Source organism: Rhincodon typus, chromosome 24 (assembly GCF_021869965.1).
Source record: "Rhincodon typus isolate 14 chromosome 24, sRhiTyp1.1, whole genome shotgun sequence".
Lineage (NCBI taxonomy): Eukaryota > Metazoa > Chordata > Chondrichthyes > Orectolobiformes > Rhincodontidae > Rhincodon > Rhincodon typus.
Window position 1 is genome coordinate 27946755 of NC_063355.1, and position 15748 is coordinate 27962502.

Below are 15748 nucleotides of genomic sequence, written 5' to 3' on the forward strand. Positions count from 1 at the left end.
CCCACCTAAATTTAAAAAAATTGATAGTAACCTTCTTGGGAAGTGTTTTGGATTACACTATTATTTTAGTGAAAAATGCTTCTTGATATCACTCCTAACTATACAAAGTCTAATTTTAATATTATACTCCCTTGTTCTGGATAGCTGCAAAAAATTAAGTAGTTTTTTTTAAAAACTACTGAATTTATTTACATGGATCCAACTAAATTAATCTTAAACACCACAATTTTAGCAGCGTTCAATGTTTTATTTTATTTTATTATGTTCAAGGGAATACAAACCTACTTTAACATGGACACTGTTTCAGAGATAGTAGGAACTGCAGATGCTGGAGAATCTGAAATATTTTCTGAAGTTCGGTCTAGGCCCAAAACGTCAGCCTTCCTGCTCCTCTGATGCTGATTGGCCTGCTGTGTTCATCCAGCTCTACACCTTGTTATCTCTTAACATGGACACTATTCTGGTAAGTCTGCTCTATATTGCTTAAGATCAGTGCCCAAAACTGAACCTAACACTCCAGATGTAGTCTGACCAAGATTTTGTACAGCTCTCTACATCACTTCCTCACTTTTTTGTATTTCAAAGCACTTGTGATAAAGGCCAACAGTCAGAACATGAGTAAGTCATTCTCACAACAGCCTGCCCTTTCCTTGTGCTAGTGGCTTCCAGGATCCTGGCAAAGGTGTGTTTGAAATGCAGCCCAGCTCCAGCAGGCAACCATATGCTGCTCTATAAGCATGCCAGCTATGCCCGTCATAGCACAGAGCTTCTTTAACTACAACCATTACATCTCCACCACTCTCTGGGGAAGAGAGTTACATGATACAATAAAGCAAAGAGACAAACAAACATAATGAATTTGGGCATTAGAAATGTAATGTACGAGAAAGAATAAAGAAATTGAATATATTTTCTTGGAAAGTGTAGATTGGAGCTAATTAAGGCTTCAAGCTTAAGAATGAATTGACAACAGTTTTTAAGATAGATCACCAATATACAAAGAACAGTAGCAGAGGAACAGGCCTTCAGCCCGCCAAGACAGCACCGACACATGATGCCTTTCTAAACTAAACAAACCTTTTTCCTCTATGCAGTCCATATCCCTCTATTCCCTGCCTATTCTTACATCCCTCAAGAAGCCTTCTAAAAGTTGTTGCTGTATCTGCCTCCACCACCTCCTCTGGCAGTGCATTCCAGACACTTAACACACTCTGTGAAAAAAAACTTGCCTCTCACATCTCCATTAAACTTGCCCCTATTTACCTTAAACCTATGTCCCTTACCAATTGACATTTCTATCTGGGTAAAAGATTCCAAATATCTACTCTATCCATGCCTCTCATAATATGTTAACTTCTATCAGGTCACCCCTCATCCTTCAACATTCAAGTGAAAACAAACCAAGTTTGTCCAATCTCTCCTAGCAGTTAATACTCTGCAAACCAGACAACAAGTTGTTAAATCATTTCTGTACCCTCTCCAAAGCAGCCACATCCTTCTTGTAATGTGGCAACCAGAACTGTACACAATATTCCAAATGTGGCCTAACTAAAGTTCGATGCAGCTGCAATATGACTTGCCAATTTTTATACTCTGTGTCCTGACGGTTGAAGGCAAGCATGCCCTATGTCTTCTTGACCACTTTATCGACTTGTGTTGCCACTTTCAGGGAACTGTTGACCTGTAAGCCTATAACCCTCTGTATGTTGATGCAACTAATCGTTCTGCCATTTACCTCCTGCGTTAGATCTTCCAAAATGCATCACCTGGCAAAACTCGCTCTGCCATTTATCTGTCAAGTCTACAGATTATCTATATCCTCCTGTATCCCCAAGAAATCCTCTGCACTATCCACAGTTCCCCATTCTTTGTGTCATCTGCAAACTTACTAATCAGGCCACCTAGATTCTCCTCCAAATCATTTATAAATATTACAAACAACAGAGGTTCCAGCACTGTGAAACACCACTGGTCACAGATCTCCAGTCAGAAAAATACCCTTCCACCGCAACTCTCTGTCTCCTATGGCTAAGCCAGTTTTGCATTCATCTTACCAGCTCACTGCGGATCCCATGTGACTTCACCTTTTGTATCTGCTTGCTATGAGTGACCTTGTCAAAGACCTTACTAAAGTCCATGTGGACAACATCTACCACCCTCTACTCATCAATCATCTTAGTCATTTCCTCACAAAACTTAATCAAGTTTGTGAGACCTGACCTTCCCACACATAGTCATGCTGCCTATCACTGATAAGTTGATATTTTTCCAAATGCAAGTAAATCCTAATCCCAAGAATCTTTACCAATAATTTGCCTACCACTGATGTAAGGCTCACTGGCGTGTAATTTCCTGAATTATCCCTGTTGCCCTTCTTAAACAAAGGAACAATCTTGGCTATTCTCTAATCTTTTAGGATCTTAACTGTGGCTAAAGAGGATGCAAAGATTTTGTAAGGCCCCAGCAATTTCCCCACCTGTCTCCCTCAGTATTCTGGGATGGATCCCATCAGGTCTTGGGGACTAGTCTACCTTAATGCTTTTTAAAACACCCAACACCCAACACCTTCTCCTTTTTGATATCAACATGCCCCAGAGTATTGACACACCCTTCCTGAGTCTCACCATCCACCCTATCCTTCTCCTTTGTGAATACTGAAGCAAAGTATTCATTAAGGTCCTCACCCAATTCCTCTGGCTTCATGCATAAATTTCCTTCTTTGATCTTGAGTGGACCTACCCTTTCCCTAACTACCCCTTTGCTCCTTATATACATATAAAACACCTTGGGATTTTCCTTAATCCTGTTTGCCAAAGACATTTCATTGCCCCTTTTAGCCCTCCTGACACCTTTGTTTTTCTCCTGCTATCTTTGTATTCTTTGGGGACTCTGTCTGTCTTTAGTTTCCTAAACCCTTTTTCTTTTTGACTAAGCTCTCAATTTCTGTTGTCAACTGAGGAACCCGAATTTTACCAATCTTATCTTTCATTTTCACAGGAACATGTTGGTCTTGAACTCTACTCACTTGTCTTGGAAAGATTCCCACATGCCAGTTGTAGATTTACCCTCAAACAGCTGCTCCCAATCTACATTCCTCAGTTCCTGCCTCATATTGTGGTAGTTAGCCTTCCCCCGAATGAATACTTTCATCTGAGGACTACTCTTATCTTGATTAATAAGTAACTTAAAATTTACAGAACAGTGCTCTCCCACTGAAACTTTGATCACCTGGTTGGGCTCATTCCCCAGTTCTAGGTCTAATATAGCCCTTCCTTAGTTGGACTATTAAAAAATTGTTTCAAAAGCCCCATTCTGGACACATCTAATAAATTCTACCCCATCTAAGCTCCTGGCACTAAGTGAGTCCTAGTAAATACAGGGGAAGTTAAAATCAACCAACACAACAACGCTGTTGTTTTCACAACTTTTTTATAATCTGTCTCCATATCTGTTCCTTTATCACCTGCTGGCTGTTGGGAGGCCTGTAGTACAACCACATCAAAGTAACTGCACCCTTCCTCTTTCTGACGTCTACCCATATGGCCTCACTGGATGAGCCCTCAAAGGTGTCCTCTCTCAGTACAGCTGTGATATTCTCCCCTATCAGCACTACAAATCCCTCACTTCTTTTACATCCATCTCTATCATGCCTGAAACATATAAATCCTAGAATGTTAAGTTGCCAGCCTTGTCTCTCTCTCAACCAATTCTCTGTAATGCAACATGGTGTCTCAGTGGTTAGCACTGCTGCCTCACAGCACCAGGGGCCTGGGTTCGATTCCACCCTTGGGTGACTATCTGTGTGGAGTTTGCACATTCTCCCCGTGTCTGCGTGGGTTTCCTCCAATTTCCTCCCACAGTCCAAAGATGTGCAGGCTAGGTGGATTGGCCATGCTAAAATTGCTCATTGTGTTCAGGGATGTGTAGATTAGGTGGGTTAGAGAGGGATAGGTCTGGGTGGGATTCTCTGAGGGTCAGTGTGGACTTGTTGGGCTGAAGGGCCTGCTTCCACACCGTAGGGGTTCTATTCTATGGAATAATAGTTATATGTATTAATCCAAGCTCTAAAATCATCTGCCTTACCTGTTTTACTCCTCGCAATAAAACAAATACGCTTCACACTGCCTGTCCCACCGTACTCAATAACCTCCACTTGTCTGTTCTTCATCTTAATCTTACTACTTTAGTCTGAGTCCTCCTAGGTCATTTTGCTTGCTGACCTGCTGCTCTGGTTCCTGCCCTCCTGCCAGACTTTATATAGTAAAGGGTGAAAAACAAGAGATTGAAATAATCTGCAGATATTGGCCACCAGAGAAGTGCAGTAGATTGCATGCTGATCCCTTTTCCCACGGCCAACTATCCAGGAAATGTTCAACAACTTGCCAAATACTGCTCAATCCCTGCAGTTGCTGTTTTTCTCTCTTCCACAACAACAATGCTGTTGTTAATTCTCACAAAGCAAGATGAATTATTTGAGCATTACAAGGCATTGATATAAATGCAATTTTTTTGCTTTCCACTTCACACATAACAAACAATGCTCTGAGAGAGGGCAGCACTGTTGGAGTTGCTGTCTTTCAAATTAAAGTCTCACCTAACATTTTTTAGTGAATGTAAAAGATCACCTGGCAACATTCCACAATGAGCAGGGCAGCTCTCCTGGTGTCTTGGTCAATACTTATCTCTCAACAAGCATTGCTAAAACAAATAATCTGGCTACTTCTTTCACTTCTGAGTCCTTGCTGTGTTCAAGTTATGATGTTTCCCTACTTTACAACAATGAATACACTTTAAAGTACTTCATTAACTGTGAAACATTTGCAACAACCTGAGGTTGCAAAGGTCACTTTACAAATACAATGTTTTTCCTTATCATCAATGGCTGTTATTTCATGCACTCAGGAGAATAGAAGCTGAACCAACCGTATTTAACTGTGAGGCAGCCATCATTAGAGCAATCTAACATTGAATGCCAAGGGAAATTACAAGTAGAAAACAAAATGTTAAAGTGTCTAAAAGAGACCTTGTAGTATTTGTCAAAGGAACAGGAACACCAGTGGGTCAATGACTTGCCTCCTAGCTCCCCAACAAGGCAAAAACCAGGAGTGTGATAGAATATGCTTCTCTTGCTTGGATGAACGTTGTTTCTTCAGCACTCTCTTCCCCAGAGAATGATGAAGACAGCGTTCCAGAAACTTGCAACCATCCAGGTAAAAAGCAGCATGCTCAATCACCACCCTTATCCATCACTTTAAACAGCAGCTGCAGTGGCTGCTGTATATACCATCCACAAGTTGCACTCCAGCAACACACCAAGGCTTTTACAACGGCCACTAATAAACCAGCGAATGAACATGGGAACACCACCATCTCCGAGTTCTTCTCTGAGTCATAATTCATCATGATTTGGAAATAAATCTACATTCCTTCACGGACTCTGTGAAAGTGCTGGATTCACTAGTCAACCTAGTCCCACGTTGTCACTCTTACTCCATAGCCTTTAGTTTATGACACATCAAATGCCGATCTAAATCTGATACTCATATTTTCACAAATGCTTCAATCTATCCAAATGTGGATGAAGTTAACAGTGGAGCTGACGATTTGTTTGAATCAGTTTTTTTTAGCACAAACTTAATGAAATACCCCGAGTCATAATTACGATGATTCACTTTGGTTTACTTCAAGTGGCACATTTCCATAGACTATTCTGAAATAATACACACGCTACGCCTCTCCACACCATATGCTTGCCTTTTTCTACAACAATTACTCCAACATTTTCTGAGCTTTGCACCTTACAGAAACTCTCCTTACCTGTGTCAGAACAAGTAACTGTCAGGATTCATTTTGTCAAGCTTAGACTCCATCAATGCTTTTTAGTTAAAATTGATTATTCACCCAGAAACAGAATTCACCAGCCCAACTTAGCACTTACCCCTGCTGAGTTCAAATGAATGACAGTATAAAATAAAATAATTTCTTTTCTTCATTTGATTCTTAAGTACTTCAATCAAAATATTGCTAAGTCTACTCATCTCTGAAGTATAGATACTGGGATACTTTCTAATCAACCTGTTCAGAGATGTTGTCATACACATCTGCAGCAGATAGAACTTGAACCTGGGCCTCCTGGTCTAAAGGCAGGGACAATATCACTGTACTACAAGAGTCCTTAAGTGTAACGATCTGGCTGTTTGGCTTCGATGCTGGATACCAGGCAGCCATTATAACAGGCACAATTTACACAATAAATATGAGAACTGTGACATATGGCAAGACCATATCTGGTCATCTGTTGTTAAATAAATTTACATGATTGGTAAATTTGAACTATCATGAAAATGTTTTTCTATAGCGATGAGAAAGTTTCTGAGGGACACAGGATAGGTCAATCTTGAACCAAAACAAAACATTTACTTTAAAAAGGATTATAACCTTCTGTCACTGAAAGCCTTCCAAACAGTTCACACATTTTCCAAAATTCACAGAGCTTGGCATGGGAAGACCTGGGTTGGTCAAATCTCCAAGCTGGCACTCCTGAGCTTTCTACTAATTTGCGTCTCTGGCATTTTAGCCAGAGTGATACGAACCAGTTGTCGATTTCTGCTGCATGAGAGGTTCTGCAGAACATGCAACCTTAGCTTGCTTTGCTCGATTTCTAGGTACTGGCTGTCCTTAAGATGGCTGACTGGTGTTTATTTCCTGTTGCTATTACCCTCTTTGGCTGTCTGCCTGAAGAATCACCTGCCAATTCAATTTCCAGACGTTTTTCTTTTTCCATGTGCATGGTACACCAGTCATATTGCCCAGAGTGAGAGATCAAGCCAGTATCCTCGCTCTCTGTGATTCTGCATTGTAATTCTTTGGGATGAGAGTTCACCTGTTGAAAACAATACTTACGGGAAGCCGTGGAGCTCTCCTCCTCCAGATATTGATTTTAGGGCACCATCATTTTTAATGTACCATAGCTTAAATCACAAAGGCTTCCTCAGACATCTTGCCAACATGTAGTGTTATTTTAATTGGCCAACATTTTGATTCACATTTACTGGCATCTGTTTACCCCTGAGAATTTGCTTAATTTATCTCAGGACCAAATCCAATCTGTAACCCGTTGAGTTCACTACATGGTTTCCATTTTAGTTTTTGCTCTTTACTAAATGAGAAGCAAATGCGGTATGAAAAATATCTGAAATGCCAAGAAGAAGGGGTCAATTGGAACTTCTGAGAACTCAGATGAATGATTATTGTGTGTGTTATTCTGTTAATAACAAGGAGAGCGCTCATGCTGCTGATATGCACAGTTAACAATGCCAATTCAGTCTCTGAACATATTTATAAGGAGCCAGGTGACTAACGTACTGTCCTTCCTCTTTTCACTGTTCTTGTAGGCCTTCCTGTGTTGATAGTGCCCACTTCTAATCCATTTCCATTGACCCCCTGCCTTCATTACTGTCCAACTACATTGAATTTGTGGGCTGTTCTATTACTGCCTGTCCATTATTACTACCTAACTACCTCCATCATTTTGTGCCTTTTGCAATTTTGTTGCTGGTCTCCTCTCCAACACAACTGCTTTCCTCTCTCTAACTAATCTTGTTGTTATAGCCTGGTTCAGTTTATTGTTCATGCCAGTCTCTGTGTCACATTGCCATCTACATATCTTTTTAATTATTTCAAGCTGCCACAGTCATTGTAAGATGGCCCTTCTCAATCATTATTGCTTGCTCTGATGGGCAGCATGGTGGCTCAGTGGTTAGCACTGCTGCCTCACAGTGGCAGGGATCTGGGTTTGATTCCACCCTCAGGTGATTGTCTGTGTGGAATTTGCACATTCTCCCCTTGTCTTGGTGGGTTTCTGCCAGGTACTCCGGTTTCCTCCCACTGTCCAAATATGCGCAGATCAGGTGGATTGGCTATGCTAAATTACCCATAGTGTCCAGGGGTGTGTAAGTTGGGTGTGTCAGCCATGGGAAATGTAAGGTTACAGGGAAAGGGTAAGGGGAGGGGTCTGGGTGGGATGCACTCCAGAGGGTTGGTGTGGACTTGTTGGGCCAAATGGCCATTTATTAACTCCTGTTCCCACACTGTAGGGTTCTATGGAAATATTTTCCATTTTCACCACCCAGTGACTCTGCATTGCTACTGCCTTCTTCCTTACTACTGCACAGTATCTTCTGATTGCTACTGTCCAGTCACTCTCCTTTATATTTGTTCCAAGAACAGACAGGCAGAGAGCTTTTAATCTTATTTTCCTTTGCCCTGTCATATTTTCCCATTATTCTGAAGTTGTGTGGGGTGGTTGGAAGATGCTTTCTGAAGGTCTTCTGAATAATGCATAAAGTGGCTGGTCCCAATGCTGCTGTTTTTGTCCCTGTCAATTTAAACACTTTATTTCCCAATCTACTTATAATACCAAGCGGGATCCCACAATGAAGGCAGCAGATTGTTTACATGGGAAATTAATCAACATGATTTGTTTGAAATATTCAGCCACAAGAAGTTGTTTGAGATCAACTGAGCCTTAATCTCACACTAAACTGACAACTACAATTTACACTGCCTGTTTACCTTTTAAACAGGAAAGAACTTCATGAAAAATTAATCCTAATTTTCTGCAGCATTCTTTACTTTGAATCAGAGCTTTCAATGTTTATCCTTTTACTTGTTAATTAATTGACCGTTGCACAGACGCTGTGTCACCAACACTAAAATAATCATCTCCATTTAGATTGATGTAGATTTAGTCTACTCACCATTTTCCTTCAGTGAACAATAGACTGTGGAACGAAGACTACAGTCTATCTCTTGTCAAATAATTGAGTTCACAGCTTTGGTTGTGCTGCAACTCAGCAGTGCACAGTTCACAATTACCTATAACATAGCAGCGAGCCCTTGTTTTCTTATAGATACAGCCAGCCAAACTCCACATGAAATCCAATAATACAGATCTCTGGGCATCTAAGTGCCTCTGTGTATGTTATAACTCACTGTCCAGGCTGAATTTATTCCATTATTACATATTTGTAACATCCTAGGATGCCATAGGATATTAGCTGTATGATACAATTAAGTTACTTTTAGGGATTTACTGTAATGGGTTTGATAATTGCAAAATGTCACTTCTGCAAGACAACATCCCATCAGTTACCCACCTTGTGATGAAAGAAGATGCTGGCTTCTGATCACCCTGTGAACAGTTGGTTGAAAATTCTAACAAATGAACAAAATACTACTCAGATGATCAGTGATCGACTATTGATTGCAAATTACCATGTCACGTTGGTGATTTTGGAGGACATTGCCTGGAGCTACATATAAGAAGGTGAGTTGTTGAATGGACATTCAGCAATGTTAACCATCTGTCAATATAAAATCAGTTTGTGTAGTGAACAGCTTGCACCTTGAAACAATAGACAGATACAACCAGCTATTGTATATTTGGCATCTAAAATTCACATTTATGTTGTTTCCCCTCCTCCTTGTCTCTTGCAACTGTACTCAAGCTCTACGATTTGTTGTACCCAAATTTCTATTCCTTTGAATCAAACCTCTTGTTTATTCTACCTTGATCACCTCATGCCAGTAGCAGTCTAAACAACTTGTTCCCTACATTTCTTTTCTCCCTCATTTTCCTTTATTCCTTAAGATCACTGTTACAAACTGTCTCACTGAACACAATTTTAATTAGTTCTTCTACTATTTCCTTCTTCTGTTTGATATCAATTTTCCCTTAAGCTGTTGTGTAGGAGATCAGAAAGCCTTTCTTAAAGGTGATATAACCATTCAAAATGCTCTATCGTCATTGTTCCTGTTCAAAAATCAAGATGCCAGTACAGAGAAGCTATCTATCTTCATCCTTGCTCTGCCTGGAGGCAGGTTCTTGGTTCATTATTTGCTGATGCTTCATCCTGAGCTGATTGTTACGGAAAGGGAAAGGTAGTGGATGACTTTCTCCCCCTTTTTCCCTCACCTCTTCGCCGACTGCAACACTCTTGAGTGTTGTAACTTTATAGAATAGATCTGAACAAGCTTATTGGTAAGTTTAACCAAAAGAAAGGATGAACATTTAGGTACGAAACATATGAAAAATAAATCCAATTGAAACCTCCATTCATTCAAACAACAGACACACAGAAAAGATGAGCTCTAGAGGTGAAATATACACTTAGATTACTTGCTGAAAGCCAAGAAATAAGTCACGTCCTTTTAACCAATCCTTTAAAATGAAAACCATTGCACACCTGAAGGCTTCCCTTTCTTGGTTGTTAGATGAGAATGGAAATGGAAGTTTGGGTGTTTCGATATGACCTTGTGGCTGAGCTTTCATAGAGAGGAATTATGTGAAATTTTCTGCTGCCTTGAATAGCACGGGCAATGACGCAAAAGCTGGCAGAATTCAGTGAGGAGGAGAAAATCAGATTCTCAATGTCAAGAAAAAGAACTGAGGTTTTTCGCTTTGCCTTTAAGACTCTCTAGCGAGCAGTGGCTGCCTCATTTCAATGCAGCTCTCAATACTCCTCTCATTCCAAGGAAGTAGATGGTGCTAATTCCCAACGTGAAAGTCAGAGTGGCTACCTGGTGCCAGCAGCTTGCCATTTGCTTCCCCTGTCCATCAGCCAACTCCACTGTCACCACTTTTTCTCTGCATACTCTGTGGACACCACATTCTTCCACCCTTCATCCACATAGGTGGACATTTCCAAGCCACCAGCCTCACCGCATCAGCTTGGCTGCTTTTGGACCAACTCACACACCATTCCAAACATTCAGGGCTTCACTTCGGAGCTCAGGAACATCTTTGACTTGCATGCTTCTGGTAGGTCACTTTTCGTGCAGGGATACATTGATATCTCAGAATGCATCTTATGGCTCTTAGTTTGCTTTCTTAGTGCTTACTACATTGCACTTGCTTCAAGATTGACAGCCCCTTCGTCTTACATTGTTCTTCAGTGTGTAGCCCCCTCAGTACTACATCATAGGCTGCCAACCTCCCTGTCTTGCATTGCTTTGCAGCACGGAAGGACAGATAGGTAACTTGTCACAGTTCAGAGAACTGAACAGTCAAGGGGGTTGTTTGTTTTTTATGGCAGTGGGCTATGCCAATGCCACACCTACAGCATGTGCCAGCAGCTTATGTGACAAACCCAATGCATCTTTTTCAACCAAATAGCCAGGTCTGAAAGTCAAAGGGGACCAGTCCTTAGTCCTTCGTTCAGAGTGTGCCACCATGCATGATCTGACCAGAGTCCAGGGATCAGTGTCCTTGCAGTCTGGGGATTTGGCCATGTCTGTCCTGAAGGTCAGGTGCAATCAGTCTTAGGATTACAAGTAATGTGGAGACATCAGTGTGGGATTGCTGGGGCTGTCCTCTCCAGTCAATCCAGAGAGTTAGGTCCCTGTCAGTCCTGGGGATCAGAAGGCAGTCCATGGAGTCCTGAAGAAAGTGTAAATCTTGGGTCTGGGGTTGGGAGTCATTGGACTGGGCAGCTGAGTGAATGATTACAGTCAAAGGGGCAATTGAAGATGGAAGGGTGGGATCTCACACAGTATTGGGGGCGATGGGTAGCTGCAGTGTGATGGAGGCATGGCGTGGTGTTCGAGAAAACTAACTCAGTCGGGCCTCAACATGAGGAGAGAACGTATGTCCAACGGGGGCACGACATTTCACAAAGTCATAGGGTCTTGGAGTAAACTGTGGACAAAGGATTGAATGGAAAGAAAGAGGGTCAAAGGTCACAGTGGATGCAGCAGTGACAACCCAAAAGGGAACATGAAGGATGGAGTGGGGGTGTTCATACTGCATCTCCAGCACAGTCTGCAAGTCTCTCATGATGACACAAAGTTGAAACTTTATCATCTTTGATCCAAAGTCAACCTTGCAACAATGAGACAAAATAGCTGCTACCACATGCAGAGTAGATGACTTATGTTCTCTTCAGGGGTAGAGAGAAACTATTGGAATGTGAGGCCCTGCTGGGGGCAATTGCATTGACCACACACCTACTGATTCAGTAAAACCACCCAACTGGAAGTGAATTGCAATTCATTGGTAAGTCATTTGTTTTGCAAGAATGAACCTTAAAAATCATGGCCTCAAACATTCATGACAATTACCTGCTTTACATCATTTGCCACCTTGTTATATGCCACTGACTCCAGACTCTAAATGTTTGTATCTATCCCCCCGCCATGACAAGGAGTTAAATAACTCAGTCAGCATGATTCTCTGCCATCGCTGGCTTTGCTTGGGAGACGGTCACCGTAGTCTTATCAGACCATACAGCTCTCATTAGAGAGAGACAACTGGTGTTGATTTAACCTGAGAGCTACGACCGCTCAGGTGAGGGGAGAAGTTGAGAAGGAGAATCCTTCATGGTAACGTTAACCAGTGATAGGAATTGAATGCATGCCGTTGGCATCACACTGCTTCACAACCCAGTCATCTGGCCAAGTTGACTACACTTATGTAGCTTTGAGAACACCCTATCACCAACATGCTGAGATTGTCAACAGAAAAGGCTTCCACTCCATTAACGCCCAGGAGTGACCGTCAGTGTCAGATTTCAAAGGCATGCTCCAGATTGCCTGGGAGCTGTTATGATGCATTTATATTTGAGAACTCAAGCTCCTTCCTCCTTACAAAGACCCTGGGCCATACAGGGATGGCTGCAGTGTGACAAGGGCTACTCATTTAAACTAGACTGATGATACCTTTAAGAAATGCTCAGATGGATACAAAATGGTGATATATCACAGCTCCTGCTTCCACAGGGCCATGGTCAGATAGTTTATAGGCCCCCTTAAGATGAGGTTACAGTGCCTGGACTACTCCAGCAGGGCCTTTCAGGATTATCCAGAAAAGATATGCTACACTATTGTGACATGTTGGACCCTTCACAACTGGAGCCAAACTTGGGGGAAGGATGCCTCGGATGCAGAAGAAATGGAAGATTGAGAGCGGTCCTCTGAGGATGAGAACATAGACTAGAGGAACCTCTAAGAGACCATAAGAGGCACCCCTTGAACTTTTTTGTTACTGAATAAATGGTTACTTAATGACACATGATTGTATGTGTCAGATTTTAACTTGATCCCATCTTCAACTATCTGCTCTTTACAGGACCTCCTCGCAGTTCAGGAATAAGCAGCAGACAGTGAGACACGGCAGTAATATCGTCTGGTGCTGAGGTTACCTGGCTTTTCATGCATATGGTATCTGAGTGTTGTGTAGTGAAAGCCTTCATGGGAGTTAGCAGATCAGGATCAATCCTGAGGCATCTAGTTTCCACCGCCCTACCCACCAGCACCTCCAGGTTCCTGTCAGCAAAATGAAGGCCTAACTTGCCATTCTGCACTAAGCCCTCAATGATGACAATCAAACAGCACTTGGTGAAGGACAGTTTGAGGTTTTGGCATCTGAAGCTGGAGTCTGAATATTGCATGTACAGCATGAACATTGCAAAGTCCTGACCATGGTGAGCAGTCTGCCTGTCCTAAGGCACAACTGCATGAAGCTGGCTGCCAAAGATGCTGGTTGCATCATTAATGAACTGAAGAGTGGCGACAGCATGAGAAAAGTCAATGTGAGCCATGGCACCATGAATTTATCCTCACCCCAACAAAAACACTTTGCCAAAAAATGTCTGTATTCAGCCCATGGCCTTGCAGGTGAAGACAAGTTGGTCCCTCTTTTCACTGACTGAGATGATGGTCTGTTCAAGGCAATTTTCTTCCCTCTTTCACCACCTTGCCAGGTTCTCATTTTGAGATATAAGGTGTCATGGTGGCCTCCTGTGAGTTTTGATCATATAATGATGGTTTTGATGTGTCCCATTGTCCACATAATGGGTTAGAGTCAAGGTGATTAGTGCCCAATAGGTATAGGGGGTGGATTGTTGGAGGAGGACATACCATCTTCTCCTTGGCCAGCTCCTTGGGATTGAAGATAACCCTGTTGCTGTGGCTCCTGAGGTGAGTAAATAACCTAATGCTGGATACTCACACCCTCCCACAGGGGATGCAGGAAATCCTTGCTGAATCAGATGAATAGGATACCTAGGTTTTCAAATTCTCCTTCTGCAGTGTGCACTTGGTCCCCATTTGGACCTGTTGAAGTCTCTCAAAAATAGTTGAATCCTTTTGCAGATGCTTCTTCTCCAGTGTGGGTGTCCTTGGGTTAGAGATTCCCACAAGTCAGGAAGGATATTGTAATTTTCAGGGAGACTTCAAGGATGTCATTGAAGCATTTCGTCTGACCTCCTGGTAACCAGGTGCCATGATGAAGCTTGGAGTGCAGCACTTGTTTTGGTAGTCTTGTGTCAGGCATGTAGATAATGTGGCTAACCCAATGTAGTTCATTGACAATAACCAATGCCTTGATACCAGCAATGTTGGCTTGAGAAAAGGCATGGATATTGCAGCATCTATCCTGACAGTAAATTTGCAGGACTTTGCAGAAGCATGGTGGATGACATTTCTCAAGAGATTTGAGGTGAAACACTTATCTTACATTCCATCTTCATTATGCTGAGGGCTCTGGTAGCCATTAAATCCCTTCCATTCACACGGGCAGCCAATTTGCTCCGGAAAATCAATTCGTGTTTTTAAGTAGCTTCCTGGCCATTTCATACTGTGTCCAGAAATGAACATCTGACTTTCCAGAAATGATTTTGAATACAGTTAATTATTTCCTGTTGCTTCCTTTCTAAAAAAATACAGAACACACTGTCCAATTATCTTTAAGTACATGGTGTTGCTGTCCCACGTTTTGTTGGCAGTTTCTGGTGGACTTGCTATTAGTTTCTACTCTCACGGGCAGGGTGAGGAGGACAGGTGCCAAGTCTCCCTTTGCTGGAACAGAAGTCAACCCCACACTATTGGCTTTAATCTGAATGCTAACCTCTAGCCAATTGAGTTAACCAGCCCACTGCCCCACCTCCCACAATATACTATGTCAAATGTTAATCAGAGCTCTCAATTCCTACACAAGACCACAGCCTCAGGAAAGATGGTAGAGTAGGCAGCAGGACCAGGAGAATGCTTGAAATGTGGCATAATATGTTCCATTGGTCAATATACTAATGAATCACCTATTAATATCTCTTTAGGTTCAGTCTCTTGAAGAGACTAATATCCAGCAGCTAAGTGGACTGATACAGGGAGATCAAAGTTAGAGCATGAAAATTATATGATAATTATGTAGAAGTGGTACTAGAATGCCTTTGATACCATTTCACCAGCCTTTAAGCTATGCATGTGCTGCTTCTAGTTGCTTCCGATACATATGAGAGACCAGGGGACAGGCGACTTCACCTCTTTCTTAACTTTGAAACCAAAAATAATGATTGCTATATTCTTACACTGAATCCCAAAAGTTTATTGAGAGGTTTAAGCAAAGCAGTTTCAATTAAATCAAACCATTAACCTTTGAGTTGCCAATCTGTAGAGATCTTGCCATTTGGTTTATCTGGCCTCTTCCCAATGATACACATCTTTCCTTCCCTCTTGGGTGGTTACCTGAGACCCTTTTTCAGGGCCTTACATACAGTTTTTTGAATAGCTCAAAATCAATCATCTTCTGGAAATGGATTGGCTAATTGGATGCATGATCAGCTTTTGGTTGGTTAACATATTTGCATCAGAGATAGTAGGAACTGCAGATGCTGGAGAATCTGAGATAACAAGGGGTACAGCTGGATGAACACAACAGGCCAAGCAGCATCAGAGGAGCAGGAAGGCTGAC